Source organism: Opisthocomus hoazin, chromosome 6, assembly GCF_030867145.1.
Source record: "Opisthocomus hoazin isolate bOpiHoa1 chromosome 6, bOpiHoa1.hap1, whole genome shotgun sequence".
In the NCBI taxonomy this organism is placed as follows: domain Eukaryota; kingdom Metazoa; phylum Chordata; class Aves; order Opisthocomiformes; family Opisthocomidae; genus Opisthocomus; species Opisthocomus hoazin.
This window is the reverse complement of record NC_134419.1, coordinates 80,058,827-80,076,574: the sequence shown is the minus strand read 5'-3', so window position 1 is coordinate 80,076,574 and position 17,748 is coordinate 80,058,827. Positions and strand designations below refer to the sequence as shown.

Sequence of the window (17,748 nt, the reverse complement as noted above, 5' to 3'; positions counted from 1 at the left end):
AAGCACTCACCTTGGGGAAGGGCCCTGTTACCTATTGCCCACGTGAAGAAATGTCTCCGTTTACATCAGTGAATGTAACTGATGTGCGTGTCTAGGTCCTTTGGGCAAAATAATAATTATTGCTCTTAACGAGATAAAACATTTCAGATCCTGTTGATCATGGTGGGGGAAAAAAAAAAAATCTTTGTGAGAAAAAATGAAGAAAAAAGAAGAAGAAGCTACAGAGTTTATACTCTTTATAGAGAGCCTCATATATATCTGTGTGTGTATGCATATATATAAAAATACATATTAAAAGAATTGTTTATCAGTATGGCATTACTTACTAAATCAGTCACAGCAATCTGAAACATACGGGTCATACCCAGTACTAGACACCTTGGCATATTACCCAAGCACTGAAGTTTATTTTTACAAGAAGCTCAAAGGGCAATACCTTCCCAGGTACCCCAGGGAATTACGCCTTGAGGCTACTTCTGTATTTGTTTACGCACCGAGAAGCCAGTTCTGATCCACAGTTTTAAATTGCTTTGTTGAAAATTAACTTCTTAACTAATTATCTACATGCTCAGCCCACACAGCTCGAAGAACAGTGCTGGATGGCCGCAGCACCAAGACAAGCCTGACAGAGTAAAACTTGCAGAACTGGACTCCCAGCGGCCGGCTCATGCTGTTGGTCACCGCGTTAGACACGCAGCGCAGGCGCGTGCTCAGCGGCACGGCAGCAGGCTTCGTGCTGCCAGTCCCAACAGCCAGAGGTGACCAATGCGAGCTGCGAGGCCGTCGCTGTGTTAACAGCTGCTCAGCAGCTTCAGCACCAAGTTGGTCAGCCAGTTTGTGCCAGCGCTGGCACAGGCAAAGCCCAGCACCGGGGGCAGCTGGAGTTGCCTGTCTAGGGGTAGGCAGAGGTGGTCATTTCACCTTGTGCTTACATAGCCTCAGTTATGCAAGAAAGCGCTACTGAAAATGCCTGCCCCACCTCTAGAACTGTGACATCCATATGTTACACACAATGTGCCTGGAGCTAAGAGTACAGACACCGGCACTGCAACAGAGGGGTTAAAACCATGATAAACAGAAGAAACCTGTAATGCTCTCAAATCAGTGACAGAGTTACTACATCCATTCCTAGAAACAGCGGTATTTAAAGAAGTGATAACGAGATAATGGATGCTAAAGCAAGAGGCGTTAAGCCTGAGGGTTGGCTTGAGGCAGGAGCAATGTATTTCACAATTTCCAGGACAGTTTTTGTTAGTAACCGAATTACCTGGTTTCATTTAGTGCTGGTATACAGTAATATCTTCGAACTCTGTTCCAAAGATGCATCTGTTGCTTTAGCAAATTCTTGAATCTTTTGCTCACTATCTTTCACTCATGATCAGGGGATTTACGTGTACATCTATTTCTGTGTAGACATTCCTTCCCAGGAGGTACATCTACTCCTGAGCTGACTAACACTACTTGATACCACAGTTTGTTGATTGACATAGAAATATAAGCAGAAGAAAAATATTCATGCCTGTATAACATTCTTCAGCGTCAAATACAGTTGTTGAGTAACTTACTTTGAAATGACAGTAATGATATTTTTAGCAGAAGCACCTATTTTTCTTTAGTTTCACATGTTTATTCATAACACTGAGTTAATCAGCAACTTTTTCTCCTTCACATAACTGTTACTGCTCCTACAGCAAAATACATCCAAACATTTCCCACAGCATCAGGGGCGGGAAGCAGTTACTATGTTGAGGTGGACAAGTAAACCAGACCTGTTACTGATGCCCAGCCCCTGGCCAACACCGATAAATCGATCGGTGCCAATGACCAGGCGTCTTGCTTGTTGGGAGCCATTTTTGATTTTTCAAAAGCACGCAGTGCTGGTGCAAGTCTGGTCCTATTGAGCATCTCGGCTCTCCAGCCTCTAGCTTTAGCTGACAGAAGAAATATCTTCCATCATTTTCTTCCACATGAACTCTGTACACACAGCAAACGCCCAGCTTCTTCTCTAGGAAAGGGAATGCATTGTGGGCGATGAAGATAATTTGCTCTCTGCTCCCACTGTTCCTCATGAGAGGTTGCTAGAGACATTGGAGAGCAAATACAAGCCATGCTGTAAGGCCAGCCCCTGTCCCCAAGGCCTCCTTCATTTCCTTGCCATACATGCCTCTCTCCAGTGCAAGACAGAGATGGTGATAATGGAGTGAAAATAGGAAAAAAAGTTTAACACCTATAGTTTCCTTCTCCCTAGCAAAATCCAGACTTCCCATCGAGATTATGGAGTCTCAGCTCTCCTAGGCTGTCAATGGCATAGGCCTCACCCAAATCAAACGTCAGCCCAGCATGAACTACTTCCACCCACACTGAGTGGTGCACCAGGTACGCCATTATCTCATTCTGCCATCCCCAGGGCCTTCCTGCAGCTTTCACACCATACAGCAGTGTTCACAGCATAGACAAGAAGGACAATCAGGATCCCCCAACCTCAGCTTAACTTCTGGAAGGAAAAAACAAATCCTCACACTGTATTCCTCCTAATGGCATGTATTTTGCAAATAAAGGAGGGGAAAAAAGTTTTATGCCAAGAGCTTTTTCCCAAATTTTTACAAGTCCTTTACCAAGCCTCACGTTGCACAGCAGCAGAGCTCACTCCAGCTGACTGCGGGTGTTCCCAGGGTTTTACTCATCTTCCCGCTCTCCTGCGGGTTTGGATGTGCCATCTCTGTCAATACCAAACTGATTCTGGTCATCCACTGCCATCCTGCTGGTTACTGGGCACTTCTGAAGAAAGTCATTTCACACACTTCCCTATTTCAGATTCTCCCTTTGAAGAAACAAAATAATCATAAAAAAATCCAAAACAAAGTTCTAGGGAAAAGGAGCGTTCTTCCGCTCCTATTCTTGATGATGAATCTGACACCCAAACCCAGTTACTCTCCCCATCCTCTGCGCTGTCTGCTTTGCCTGTCTTAGCCAGTTCAGACATCCTTACCCACCATTTACTTCACGCAGGACAACTCCAAGAGTGCATCAAGCATTCCTCTCTTTTCTATTCCTCCTCAAATCCATGGTAACTCCCATTCTCTGAGTTGCTCACTTCTCCACTATGTTTTTGCCTAATTTGTGATTATAAAATCTTACCAAGCCAAGAGTGTAAGCCAGTCTTAAGCTGCACATAGATATTTTCATAAATAAATATTATTTCATAAAAAAATATACCAAACTAAAGGGAGCAAGAAAATTGTCTCTGTTTAGGAAGAGCTGCCTGGCAGAGCTCCCTGAGACAGCCCTGCTGAGCTCTGCCTAGAACCAGGTCAGCAGCGCTCAGCCTGCTGGGCTAATTGACAGTGTAATGAGGGGCACCTGTGAGCAAACAACTAGGTTTTTTTAACTCCTGCTAAGCTTGAATGTGTCCTAAGGGCAGTTAAGCATAATGAGATTTCCCTTCCACTACAGGCTTGCACGCTAATGAAGTCCAAAGCTTTGGCAGTGATGGTTTTGTCCCTATAAATCACAAACAAGTATGAGCGATACACGGAATTGGAATTTCTGCATTTGCAAATCCAGGAACCAGCCACATGTTTGGGAAAGCTTGGGAAAAGTAGGGAAAACTAAACCGAAAAACCTCCCTTTGTTTCAAAAGCTTGTTTTGATTTTTCTAATGCTAAATGTTGCTGTCTGTGATCTCAAGAGATAAGAATCAACCTTTACTCTCCTTTTTAAAGTAAGCTAGTCTTTCTGAATACGTAACCCACGGTTATTTGAGCTGCCAAAAAATGAATGCTGAATGAATTTACGGTCTATATTATGGAGCAGGAAAAAAATAAACCAGGAGGTGAAAAGGGCAGAAGCAGAACAGCCCAGCATCTTACCATGTAATACAATGCAGTGAGCCTCTCCCTGCCCCCTTCACAACCTCTGTGGGCAAACCCAAACAGCACCTGATAATGCCTTGCATAAAATACTGAGCAAAAAGAAGGCACAAGTAAAAGGTGAAAGTGTCAAACTGCATAATAAATCCTTCTGCAATCAACATAAATAATAAATCATCCACCCTGGCGTGACAAGACTGCCTTAGCCCTCCAGGCCCAGAACCTGCAGGCACCCACCGGAACGAAGGGAAGTCTCCCGCAGCTCCCAGCAGCACTCTGAGTTATGGCCACTGTGAGCCAATGCCTGTGTGGAAATATCAGATGCTTGTTTACAAAATCAAAATCCATAATGCTTCCTCCAAGGACAACTGGTAAAACTGCTTATGCAGTAAAAAGTTGTGATCCCTCAGTAAAGTAAAATTTTAAGTAGCCATTCAAAACACCAGAAATCCCCAAACTGCTTTGATTGGAGAGAAAAGGCTTTTAACAACTGCAAGCATTATCTGAGATAAAATGGACTAAAATTGACCATTAAGTCATGGTATTTTCCATTTACTTATTATTACTACAGATCAAGCTAATAAATTTTCCTTTAAGACCCTTTGCCTTTTTACATTACTAACTTCATGCAAATATATCTTTTGCCTCTAGCTACCTCTGACTTTGCTTTGAATGCAAAATAGGGATTTTGAAAGTTCCACTGATCATCATGCAAGTCACAGCAGCAAGACCTGACTCACTCTCACAGAAGGTTTGGTGTCAGCGAGCTTCAACGTGCTTAGTGTATTGCCCCCACTTTCCAGACAGGGAAAATCTTTGTGGAAAGTGGGCGGAAGAGCTGAGCAATGAGTGCGGTCGCCTGCGCCCCCAACACCTGCGTGTTCACAGCCACGTACTCCATGCTCTGCCTTATTCTCCCTTAGGCATTAATGTGTACTCCGACCATTTTTTGTTGAACTGAACCATACATATAATTGGCCTTCCCATCCAACATTTCCCAAGGAATGCTGTCAGGGTAATCTGGCTTTACCTAGCATGCAAGAAGTAATTATGATATGAGACAATATTGAAATAATGCATTGCGATTAATCATTTTGTTTTGCTAACAACAGAAGCAACATGTAAAGATAAAAATGCCAACAAGTGTCCCATAAATCACTATGGTTATTTACTTGCTAGCTCCTGTCTTCGAACCAGGGCAAAATTCAGATGTCAGAGTGGTACAAAAATCTCTGCAATTCTCCAGAGTGACAAAGGCTGTGCTATAAATTACTGTCTACCTCAACATGCAAACATGACCATAGCAACTATATTTAGGGAACACGTTTTTCCTATTTACGTGAAAATCTGAAACTTAGCCATTGAGGTAAAGAAAAATCTGTGCTTTAGATGGTTATATTAGATTTCTGCTATGCCTTAAAGTTTCTCATTAACTTTCTTTGCTGGCATTTCTTTTCAGATAGAGTAAGAAAATATCACATAAATGAATGAACCCTGTATCTATATAAAGACAACATTACAGAACATTTTGATGGAATTAAAAAATCTAGTGTTATCCTGTGGTATGAGTACCAGTTACTGGTTGCAAAACACCTTCTGATTTAGTTTTATCTGAAAGAAATCCAGATTGTGGATGCGGAGACCAGACCATCATGCAAACCAAAGTGCAAATGGGTCTCATCAAGAGATTTGCTTTAAAAGCACGGTCCTCTTGTAAACTAGACACGTCCTTATTATATACCACATCTAGAATTCACTTGTTATGGAGGGAGCTAGAAAAGTAATCCAACATAAAAATAATAAAATCATTATTTTGCTATAGAATTGGTTAAAATGCAAAAGGTAGCAAAAGCTTTTCAGGAGTGCCATAGGAATATTAGTGTAAGAGTGCTACTAGAAGTTAGCACAAATCAGTAAATCTTCAGACACTTCAGATACTCGGCAAAGTTCTCCCTGTGGGCATATCCTGAGTCCCTGAACCAGTAAGATTCCTGACATTGACTCAGTGGCATCAGAATCAGGCCTTTTCTGTGCAATTTCTTTTTTAATTAAACACCGTTAATACAGATTTTGTTTCAGATTTACATCCCAGTAAAATATGGTATGTGCCATCTGGAGTTCATTAACGCTGTCCTTTACCTACAGCATGTGCCAGGGGACACATCTATTACACAACTAGGGGTCATGCAAGACAAAACAGAGCAGTCAGCAAAAAGATAAGAAGTCTTTTTGGTGTTAAAATTCCAAGTTGAATCAATTCCACCTGTACTGATTTTCAAAGGCTTGAAACAGAGGAATCGGGATTGCCACACAGTGATGGCCAGTCTGAACAGCATCTCACACCAGAGTGTCTTGCACAGCCCGCAGTTTGCTCTGCCATTAATACCAACCTACTTCCAGAGCCATAAATTCTGGCTATGAACTATGACAAAATCAGCTTCGTGCGATATCCAGCATCACTTGGGCAGCAGCTTTCCAGACCAGAGGTGGGTTTCAGTTAGTCCTGGGACACCTCATCCCAGTTACCCCACAGCCAGCCTCACCAAGCAGCTGGGCCTCCCAGCTGTGTTGTGAAATGGCAGCGGAGCCTGGAACCGACAACAGCAGAAACGAGAACCCAGAAACATTCGATGAAAGGATAGTAAATACACATTCTGCATCTTCAACTGACTCTTCACCTGAGCACCATGAAAAATAAGGTCCCCGTCTGCACATGACCTTGTCAAGGTCAAACGACCGTGGCACCAGTGGAATAACTCTAAAATGCAGCACAACAAGGTATCTATTGAGCTTAAAGAAAGACAACACTCCACACCCTGCCGCTTGCGCGTGTGTTTGAGGAACCAAATTTTGTCCTCCAGACATTTTCTCAAGCCTTTCCAAACTATTTCTCCTCAGTCACTGTCTCTGCTTTTACGGAGTACAAAAGGGAGGGTCACGCTGGAGGATACAGGAAGCTACACAGATGAAATTTATTGAACCTACATCTTGATTCTGCATCACCAGTGAATAACAAATCCTTCACCATGTGTTCTTGGGAATAATGATTTGTGGATTTGCATAAAACTCAAGAGTTTTCAAAAAATCTACAAGGATGTCATTCTCCATTAGAATAATTTTTATAGAACTATAGTAAATTACTGAGATCTTTTGGGGTTTTAGGTCTATTTGACCACAGAGCACTTGGCTGTAAGCGCCAAAGGAAAACCAGAGAGTTATCTTTCTGGGTTAGACGACTGGTAGAAATTGCTCAGTACTTTGCCACCAACAATAGCCAACACTTGATGCTTTAGGGACAAGTAAGCTCCTCTTTTCCTTCATGTGCAGATAAATGGTACTAGCCAGTTGTGGTCAAACAAAGATAGGATTACAGGAATTATTTAATTTGGAAGTCTGAAGTATTGGCTAATAATTGGCTGCTTTCACCATAACATATATTCATACAAATGCTGTTACCTGTCTTAAAATTACTCAGTCCTGTTAAAGTCTCACAACCAGAGCAGCTGGATGGGAATAGCTTTGTGTTCGAATCCTACATCCCAGTCAACTGGTTTGTGTAAAATTTTTAGAACCTTCTTTTTTATTATTTTTCCATTTAAGCTGAACCTCTGCTATTGATTATACAGGAAGAGCTGCACCGGACAAAGGGATAAAATTAGAACACAGATGTTTAAAGGAAAGTGTTAGAAAAGATCATTATTTAAAGGCCTTCACTTGTTAACATTGTTTGCTGACACTGTTTTGAATTTGAGCTATCTGTGATAAAAGGTAATATTTCAGAGATGAATTGGGGGGGGGGGAAGTGAAGCAAAGTTTTATTCTTCATAGAAGTTGACAGTGCACTTGGAAACTTTCTGAAACTTCACCAAGTAGGAGGTGTTGACAACTGTCACTTTCAGAGCATATAATAAGGGAAAGATTTATAGGCACAAAGTTCCACAAATATATTCAAGACTAGTATTTTTCAAGGCAACCAATGGGCCTTAAGCACATGCTTAAAAGTCATCTTAAAATGGGGTGCTATTTTTTCCATCAAGGCCCTAGTGACAAATGCAACTTCCTCTAGTCATGGTGTTCTTGTATCCTCATACCAGTGTCATTTGCCTTTTAATTCACCACTACAAAAATTAAACATTCTACCAGTCTGGTATTTCCAGGTGAAGAATAAGCCTAGTCAGAAACTAGTCAGAAAGCTGACAAGAGCCAGTACAAAACAGACGGAAAGTCCACTGCAAAAGTGAAGTATTAAGACAGCCCCCATGCCAAACTTTCCATTTCTGACCACATTTTAAGCACCTACCATGCACTTAAACATACAGAGAAAAGCAAAAGTGTAGAATAGGTGATAGGTTAAGAATGCTGTATGTCAGCTGAGAGCCGTGAGCCTAGACTGACAGCAGTGAATGTCTCCTGCCAGTAAATTATTACTTTATACACATTTTTCTGGAAGTATCATGATGTGAGAAATAACAAACAAAAGTCAATCTGACTCCAATGTATTTGTTTTCTAATTTCTGTCTGGATTTTAAACAGTGTCAGTAGAGGCGCAGCCACATTAAATGAAAGGAAAAGAAATCTTGGTGAGATAAATGAAATTTAACACTCACAAGGGAGCAAGCAGCTGGAAAAAATTATAAACTTTCTTTTTTTAATCTAACAGGTTAAACAGCACAGAATCAGAAGCAGTTCTGAAGATAGGCAGCATATGCATTAGAGTTCAGAAAATAGGAAATGTCCAAATCAATTACTCAGCGAGCACCGAAACCAGATTACTTTGCTACAGTTATTCATCATAACTTGTATTACCCTGAAACGCCAACATTTACAGCTGCGGAGGACATCTATCAACAATTACAGGCCTTGACATGTCAACTCAATCGTATATCAGGGAGACTCTATGAAGATCCTGATGAATAAATGGAGCAGGAAGGTGCAGCCCCCTTAACCAATGAAAGGCAGAGACATTATCGTCGATGGCTTGCTGGCATTCTACAGCAAAGCTGGTGCAAACCAGAGCTATGTTTATTAACCACATCAAAGAGAAACTAGGTATTAAGGGGGGGGGGAGGAAATTCCCAATCATGGAATGCAAAACAGGACATTTGAAAATGGATTATACAACGCCTTTAGGGAGCGGATGATTCATATGTAACATAGATCTATGTATAGCACACATTATGTACATATTTATATATGCATAAACACATATAGGAACTAACCTCACAGGCATGCTCCGTCATGATGCACACTGCTTGTCTGCTTTACCTGAGGATAGTACCATTCCTTGTATGCAGTGCGCTTCATTTTAGAACCTGTAGGCTGTTCCTAGCAGACAGATTTAGAAGGATTTTTACAATTCACGCTGCAAAAGGCTAAAAAAAATAATCCATCCCTGCTGCATAAGATTATATTTTCCATCTCTATCCTCTGAATATTGGAATCAGATGAGAAATGATTCATCAGTCAGTCCGGGGAAGCATTTAGAGGACAGAGAAGAAAAAGAAAAAAAAAAAAAAAAAAAAATCAACCATACAGTAAAATCTGCTCACCATGTGCACACCCCCAAAGTGAAGAATCAGACCAGCCTAACTGAGGAGAAGCTAAAGACGAATTTCACAAGAAGGCTGCAGTTGCTGGGTGATGCACTGTAAATCCTGCTCCCTCCGGGGAGAATGAGCTCATTGCGAAGATCCAGCAGCCGCCCCTCAGCCATTGCAGTGTCACTGCAGCTTGCAGCTGAGTGCAGGCACGTCATCACACGAGCTCCCTGAAAACTGAAAGCCCTCCCTTTTAGAAATCTAAGTCAAGCATGCTGGTATAAAACCAGCTCACCTCCAACGCAGGCTGAGGTCCCCTTGTACCTGGATGCTGCTAGAAAGACTTGCATTTTCAGCTTAATTATTAAGCCAAAGATTTGCATCCAGCACAGACTGAATCTGAACTGAACTCCTCCTGAAGCAGGGGCTAAATTACTGAAAAAGGCAGAGAAGATTTGAAGGATATTCAGATTTAAAAATAGCTAGCAGCCCTTGCACATGCTCCTAGCAAAGGAGATGGAACAAAGTTATATGGAAATCCTTATGTGTGTAAGTGCAGGGCCAGGCATTGGAGCTTAGTTCTTATGGGAATGTGATTACTGAATAACCCCCTACTCTGAAATTATGTGGAAATGGTAATATGGTGGAAAAAAGGCAAGTATCTTTACAAACCCTGGTAATGTATGATCTTTAACCCCCAGCTTGCTGTCTCTCACTACTTTTCATCACTGAAAAATTACTCATTGTCAATATTCATTGTCATCACACTGAAACTTCCCCTTTACATCAGAACTGAATAACAAATACAGATAAAATAAATGTATTTGGTTACCAGATAACAGCCCCGCACTGCAAAATTATCTAGTGGTAAGGAGGATATGGGGCCTATTTATATGTATTTTGTGTCTTCCTGCTGGGAACCATTCCCACTGAATGTCAGTGAACTGCTGACGGGCATGACAGAGAGACATGAGCACAGGACTGGAAAGCAGAATCCTACCCTGAAGAACATTCTTGGTTTTTAGAAATGAGAGTGTGGGAATTTTTCCCCTTAAAGAATGCCTAAACATCTGGAACTTTCCATTTAAAAACGTGGTTTTCCTTGAGTCCAAAGCCCCCGACTCTGTGCAGCACCTGAATGCAAAGCCAAGCAACGTGTGCGACTTCTAACTAGATTCCTAGAAACTTGTTCTTTTTTTTGTGGTTAACCACTGTGGTGCTTCTCACGCCCTCTCCTCCTGCTCTGCAATTTAATTACCCTTTGACAAAGGTACATGTAGTGGCGCTTGGAGAAAACGATTAGAACAAAAGTTCTATTTGGTTCACAGAAATTCCTAGAAAGACAAAATTATGACAACATTTTTAGTGATAGGAAGCTGCAAGAACAGAATCTATTTGGTTTTTGCTATGAAAGTCATAGACTCAAAATTTTACTTTTTTCTATCCATCCATACTGTGCTGCATGATGTGAAATAGTAATATTACTCACAGACACAGACTCCTTGTTTACAGGGGTGGTTTTTCCTAAGCCCCAGCCCTGGCTGCTTATCTGAAACTTTCTGCCTCGTTGGCATCCCACTGAAGTCAGTCAGTCTCCATGGGAATACTACACCAGTATGCAGGAGACATTGCAGGATCAGTGCCTCAAGCTACAAACACAGAGCCACTGAATTTAGTGTCAAACACAGGCAAAGGCACACTACCAACTCCAGCAATCTCTGTCTTCAGCTTTGACAAAAACTCAGCACTTTTCCTTGCTCCTTTATCACACAAACACTTCTTAAAATTAGATCACCTCACTACAGCTCAGCCCACTCCACAAAGAGCAGAGCACCAAATCACACAGTTTAACCGAGGAGCCATCTCCCACGAGATGCAAGGATTGGCTGTGGCTCTGACGAGAGCTGTGCAAACAATAGCTTTTGAAACGCTGGATAAATAAAACTGTTTTCTATTTTTAGAGTTGAATTGCAACATTTTGTGGGAGTGTCTAAGTAAAACAACATTGAGCACAGTGTTGCAAGTGATATAAAGCAAGAGGCCATCACTAGTTTACATCACTCAAAGAATCGGGTTTTGTTTTTCAGCTGGCAAGTGCTAGGGCAAACGCATTCTTCTGGCAATTTCCATTTACTGAGCTGTATCCACCACAGGCTTGTCCAAAGCACTCCACTGCACAGTGCTTTATCACACAGAACAAAAACGTTCATGATCTTTAAAAACCTGAAGTTAGCAAGTAAACAAGAGCTGGAAAAAATTTTGTGCTCCACTTTTCTGATTGCCACTAGAAGCGGTCAGAATTTCTTCTATCTTAAAGGCTGAAAAGCAAACCAACAGAAGTCTGTTTTTTGTTTTAAACATTCTGTTTCCGCTATCTCAGCACACAGTTTACTGCTTATCTGTAATATAGATCAGCAGGTCAGCCAGGTGATTTTACACACAGCATTCTGTGCAGCCATCTACAAAAACTGGGCATAAATCTTTTCCTCAGCCTCTTACTCAGTAATTGCTGGAGATAAATGTGAAAGACACTGTACGAAACACACAGCAAAGCCCTGGGATTGCAGTAACTATGCCAGAAGTAGCTTTTCTTTTTTTTTTTTCTCTCCAAATGGAACAATATGAAACCTTTTCAGTCAAGAAAATACTGCAATGAGATCTTGAGGTAAAGGGTATTAAGCAATGCTTTGATAACCAGGGACGCTGCTCTGCTGAGGAATATACAGAAAGCAGGAGCAATAGGCGGCCAGGTTCCCTCCAGATCCTGTTCTGCAGGAGATTGCTGTGCACCTCATCCTCTGGAGCAGAATAACGACACCTCGGAGCTACAGCCAGATAAAAGATGTCCTGAGAGAGCCCTTCTTTACTTGCCTTTCAGGTAAGCTTCAGCCTGCATTTCTAATGTCAAATCTGGTTTTATGAGCATCTTTTAGAAGTGAATGACATTTCTGAGTCTTAATGGTAAAGTATCCATTTGAATATCTGAAATAAATTAAGTCCTACCTACAGTTAATGAGTCCTGTTTTCTGCACCTGTCCAGACTGCAAAGCCAACTGATGATTCTGTAAGGAATGAATGCTAATGATCAGATTTTTGTCACTGGGCCATCAGAAATTGCTGCAAGAAAGAAATAACACATAGAAAAGAGACAAGCATATGCAAGAAACTGTTATGCACGCTCATAAATTAAACTTGAAGAAATCAAATCTTGCAAAAAAGTAACAAGATTGTCCAAATAGAAGACTCGGGTCTTTTGCACCCAAGTCTTGTTTTTTTCACCTCTAAGAGGATCTCATTTCCTCCATCTTCTACCCCTGCAGCGCAAATACCTGTTAAAACCTAACATCAAAGATTATACAAAAGGAAACTTCTGTGTTCATTTAGTATCTCCCGAATCCTGATGGACTGGGGAGACATTATTTTACTCCTCTCTGCTTCCTTCATTACTTATAGGACATATGTCCCGTTCACAGTCTCCCCCCATGAGCTCAGCCGACTCTAGGGCTGCCAGAAGAGATGCACAAAATCAGGGTCCTCACCAGCAGCTTTCAGGACTGGCGACATTTGTGGCTGCCGTTTTGTTGGGGGCTTTGGGGGTGGCGGGGTGCAGGGCTGAGGTGCGGAGGCAGGCTCTGGCTCAGGTCATGCCCTCCCTGAGGCAGCTCAGAGGGCTCCAAGCCTGCGGTGCCAGCGGGCTCAGGCTCCCCAGCAGCACCCAACAGCTTGTGCCCAACAGTCTGGTCAACCTTATCCACTTCTAAGCTAGTACAAGCCAATTTAAGATTGTCTATGCAAGACTCACCCTATTTAAATTACTTTGGAAATACATTTGCTTAAATTGATATGATTATCATGTATAGACCTAACCCCTAATTCCTTTCCTTCTTTAGACTATATATTAAATCAGATCATTAAATTCACTGTGCCAAGATTGTTTCGGTTTTAAAATCTCAGCTATAAGGAAGTCAAACCAATGCACTATGTGTATCTGTTAGACCTCCTCATGTCAGCAGCTTGGATAGGCATGAACAGCTCAGTAACGAGTATCTGAGAACATTTCGGTAGTTAATGATGAACACCCTTCCAAGAAATGCGTAGCACAAAAACATACATACTGGTTTGATTTCCAGAGGCAGCCAGGAAGGTTAATAACTAAGCCATTCCTAGCAGTCAAAAAAAGCAGATGAAACCAGGCAGTACGCAGATTTCAGCAGCTTTTGAGGAGCAGTATTTTGCACAGGTGAGCAAGACAGTGGTACCATGCCACTGGAGAGGACGAAAGCTGTGAGCTTCATCTCCTGTGTTGTGCAGAGTGATGTCACCATCTGAAGTGATGTAGGCACATTGTCCTAAATCAGTCCTGAGACTACCCTCTTGTCACACCATATCTTACACTGTTATCATATATAATATATATAATATATACATTATAAAGTTGCTACAGATTACTTTGATTTATATAAATAAGAAATCAAAGAAATAAATTATTACTGATTTTTAAACTAATTTAAGATTATAATCGCTTTGGGATTGCCAACAGTTTTTGTGTAATGCCCAAAGTAATTGTCTCTCATAAATGTTAAAAGCTGCCACATCAGTATGAAAACACATGCTTAAAACTGAACACAAAGATGAAGTTACCTGACCAGCAAGCGTGACTTTGTAGCTATCTAAAGTATTGCCTTCTGTAGTCAACGGAGGAGGTGGGTCACTGTCTCTGATTTAAAAGGAACTAATCAATACATGATTGTTGTGTTGCCATGCAAGTAAACCAAATTAAAGCAGGTTCCAACCTGAAAGAGGTTTGCAGCTTAAGAAATCGATAAGCTTTTAAAGTTTTCATCCAATACAATTTACAATTTTGTGTGATCACAGCAGAGTGCTTTTCCGGCAATAACCAAAAATCTTTTACCATAAAGATTTATGTGAAAATAAATGGATTAATCCAATTACTAATGAAAGATCTCAGAGGTAAGCTGTCACAGCTGTATTGTGTTATCTACTAGTATAGAAGAAGATTAACCTGACCCTGTTTTATACCTGACTTAAAGCAGAAAAGGCTTCTGGGAAATCGATTTCCTGAAGGGAAGATCCATCAACAGAAAACAGGACAAAGAGAAAGCGAGCACCAGCTATGCGTTGTGCATATGTGGGGACATCCCAGTGCTGGGTGGCAGCAGAAGCGCAAAGCTGTTTGCAAAGGCTACACGGCAGAGCCCTGGCCAGCAGCACTGGCAGCTGACACCCACACAGAACAGGCTGCACCCTCGGCTGCCTACCTTCCGAGGACTTTCCTGTTATTCTAATCTTCCTTTTTGAGGGCTAGCACTGAAGAAAGGGGCTGTCACTTCTTTTTGTCAAGGTTTAAAGCGTTTCTGGGCTTGTTCGTGTCCCCCTTGACTTGACGGGATGACCAGTCTCTCTTGCCTCTTGCCCAGGCGAGCAGGGCTGGGTGGTGACAGGAAGCAAGGTTCCCCATCGAGAGTCCAGCGATCACCAGGCAAAGGCACATCCATAAACCAGGTCAGAAGATCCAAATAATCCAGGAGCAGGGTTGGGAGCAGGCACAGCACCTGCAGCACTGCTCCCAGCATGAGCAAAGCCCCAGGACCGGGCTTCGCCCAGACTTCGGGGCTGTGGGCAGAGGGCGGGTGGGAAGGGGTCCCGGGGGGGCTGCTCAGGGCTGGGTGGCCCCCGGCGCACCCAAGGCCCTGGCAGGGTCTCTGAAGAGATTATGCCAGCTCTTGAGCACAGACATCACATTTTAGGCACTTGTACATATTTATTATAACTACCCGAGTAATTATACCTGCTACACCTGTAATTAGACCTACAGCAGTAAATTTTTCCCCACTAATTTAAGATGACCAGATCAGAGCAGACTCTGACCCACGGTTTGCAATATTCATTATTTTTCAACGTCAGAGAAGTGTTGACAAAAAAAATTCCTGGAAATTCCATTTTAAAACTTCAGTGTTTACTACCCAAATGATACCTTTCCCTGCAATTTATGACATTTTTTATCTTAATGTAATTCAATTTTTTTTAAGCCAAACCCCTTGCCTGTGATGTTTAAGGTAACAAATACTGTAAAACCACAAATGCGCATTCAGAGTTTGAACACAGTGCCCTTTCCCTGGTGTTCTGTTGTTATAAATTTGCAACATTGTAACAATGCTACTCATTTTGTTTCAAAATAAAATCAATTTCCCCTCCTATGAGGTGGAGAAAGTGATTTTACTTTGAAACATACCCAGTTTGACTGACAGCCTCGCCCGGGTGTGCCCACAGGCACCCAGCCATGCCCCCAGCCTGCCCAGCGCGCGGGCACCCAGCCGTGTGTCCTGCTGCTCTGCCCAGGATGCCCCGTTGCGACACCGAGGACAAGCGAGTACTGTCAAGTATCCACAGAAATGTTAAACATCGTTTTCTAATGAATGAACAAAGTTTCTACTTTAGAAGAGTTGCCCCACAGGCCGCACATTCTCCCTCCAGAATACTGCTGGAAATCCCTTAATAATATCTCTCTGCTAATGCTAGCAGGCAGAGCGTTGCTCTGCGTTCCCTCTTGCTTCACCCAGCATGCTGGGGCAGCTGAGGAATCCAATGACCTGCAGGCAATTTCAATACACTGGACACCAGCGAGGTACTTCCACTGTGCCAGAAAAACAGTGGGCTGGAAACTATGATGCCGTGCCTTTCTTACCTTCCCATACAGTTGCCCAATTATAAAGCACATCCTGCAATGGGGAGAAGGTGGGGTCAGCTCCTCTCTTCTTCCCAGGAGAACAACAGGGGAGCCACTTCAGCAGGAGACCCTGAGAGAGCTCTGCGTTTTCCCAGATTCCTCCTAGAGAAGAACCGGTTGCTGCCGAAAACCAGTAACAGAGGAAGCCAGTTCAGAGACCATGCCGTATTTGTGCTGCTGAAACAGGCAACAGCCCATGGCAAATACACTGCTTCACACCGGACATGTGCAGCACCAGAAGACAAAACAGTTGTCACGGTTTTTGTGCTAGCAGGAGACATGGTCTGAGTACATTTCCGCCTGCGATGAGCATTGTGGAGTTACTGTGGGTTCCTAGAGCGGAGGAGAGCGCTCCTCGGGCCTGTGACTGGGGGATGTCCCGTGGCTGTAAATCTTCGCCACACAGATTTTTTTTTTGGTAGGAGAAGACTAAAAAGGTGGCTATGTCAGCGGGATCGCAGCTGCTTTGGTGACCCCCTCCTCCCTCCTGAGCCAGTCAGCCCGTGTTCCTCTCAACACAGCGCTGAGCTTTCTGTTCCGTAAACACTTCCACAGTCCCCGAGGCACGCAGGTGTGGTACTCACACGGAGAAGACGAGCACGTTCCTGGAACGACGAACTTGCTCTTGCTTTCTGTGTTCAGGCTGCCTGGATTTCCCTTTCAGAGGCGCGCAGGGAGGATTGGTGGGCAGCAGAGAGCAGCAGCGAGCTACAGGATGAGACCCAGGGCAGCCTCCAGCTTTCAGAGCCAGGCCTGCGCCCGTCTGTCCAGCCTAGCACATGAGGACATCATAAATAAACGCATAAACATGAGGGACTGGCTTCTTGAACAGGTAAGCAATTAAAAATCGTATTTTTTTTCTGCCAAGGACAATTTTTCCCTAAGTTCCTTAGCAGAACAAAGCTGATTTTTAATCACACAAATGAAATACACATTTCTCAGCAGATTTCCTCCGGTCAGGCATAACAGAAATTAATTTAGGCACTGGCATGCTTGGAAAAGCTGATCTCTGAAGGGGCTGTAGGCATGCCATGTCCCACCTCCCGCTGCTGCCTGCCTGCTTGCCTGGCAGGAGCCTGGCAGTACAGCAGCCCCCAGCTGTGCCCAGATGTGTGGCTGCCAGGACAGGCCCCTGCCCCTCTACCTGTGTGCACAGCGCCTGGCTCCTGGACTAGCTGGGAGAGCTGCCCCGCGGTTGTGATAAGGAAGAAGCACAGGTACGGGGCTGCTTGAAGCTCTCTGTTATGCCAGGGGGGCTAGGACTGAGGCGTGGAAAAATGGTGTGCTAAGAACAGACTGAAAGCTGGAGAACTGACCCTGAAAACATCTTCACTGGCCAAACTGTTGCTCCACTTTGTCCAATAATCCACTGGCTGTACTGAGCATGACGCCCATCCTAATAAAGTCCTGACTTTGTCTTTCTGGAAAGGTTGTAGCTGAACACTCCTTGCTATTACAGTAACTCAGCGAAAATGTACCAGAAGATGTCTCTTACTTGGGCTTCATGATTGCCTACTGCAGAAGGGCACAAATGAAACCAATTTCAGCCTAGAGAAAATGTCTGCATCCTCTCAGTAAACAACACTTTACCCAT

At 43.1% G+C, this 17,748-nt stretch overlaps 1 protein-coding gene across 43 annotated transcripts in view; it reads right to left on the bottom strand.

Moving 5' to 3' along the window:
* Window positions 1-16,759, bottom strand: part of JAKMIP3 (Janus kinase and microtubule interacting protein 3) — a 97,320-nt gene extending 80,561 nt beyond the window's left edge. For 41 of the 43 annotated variants that reach the window (XM_075423947.1, XM_075423965.1, XM_075423969.1 and 38 more), the window contains exon 1: window positions 9,419-9,727. The gene's annotated coding sequence lies outside the window, so the exon portion shown is untranslated. Of the gene's footprint in view, window positions 1-9,088; window positions 9,195-9,418; window positions 9,728-16,738 lie in introns of those variants that run through there. The other 2 variants (XM_075423949.1, XM_075423953.1) reach the window with 2 other exon arrangements.
* Between the last annotated feature and the right edge of the window lie 989 nt (window positions 16,760-17,748).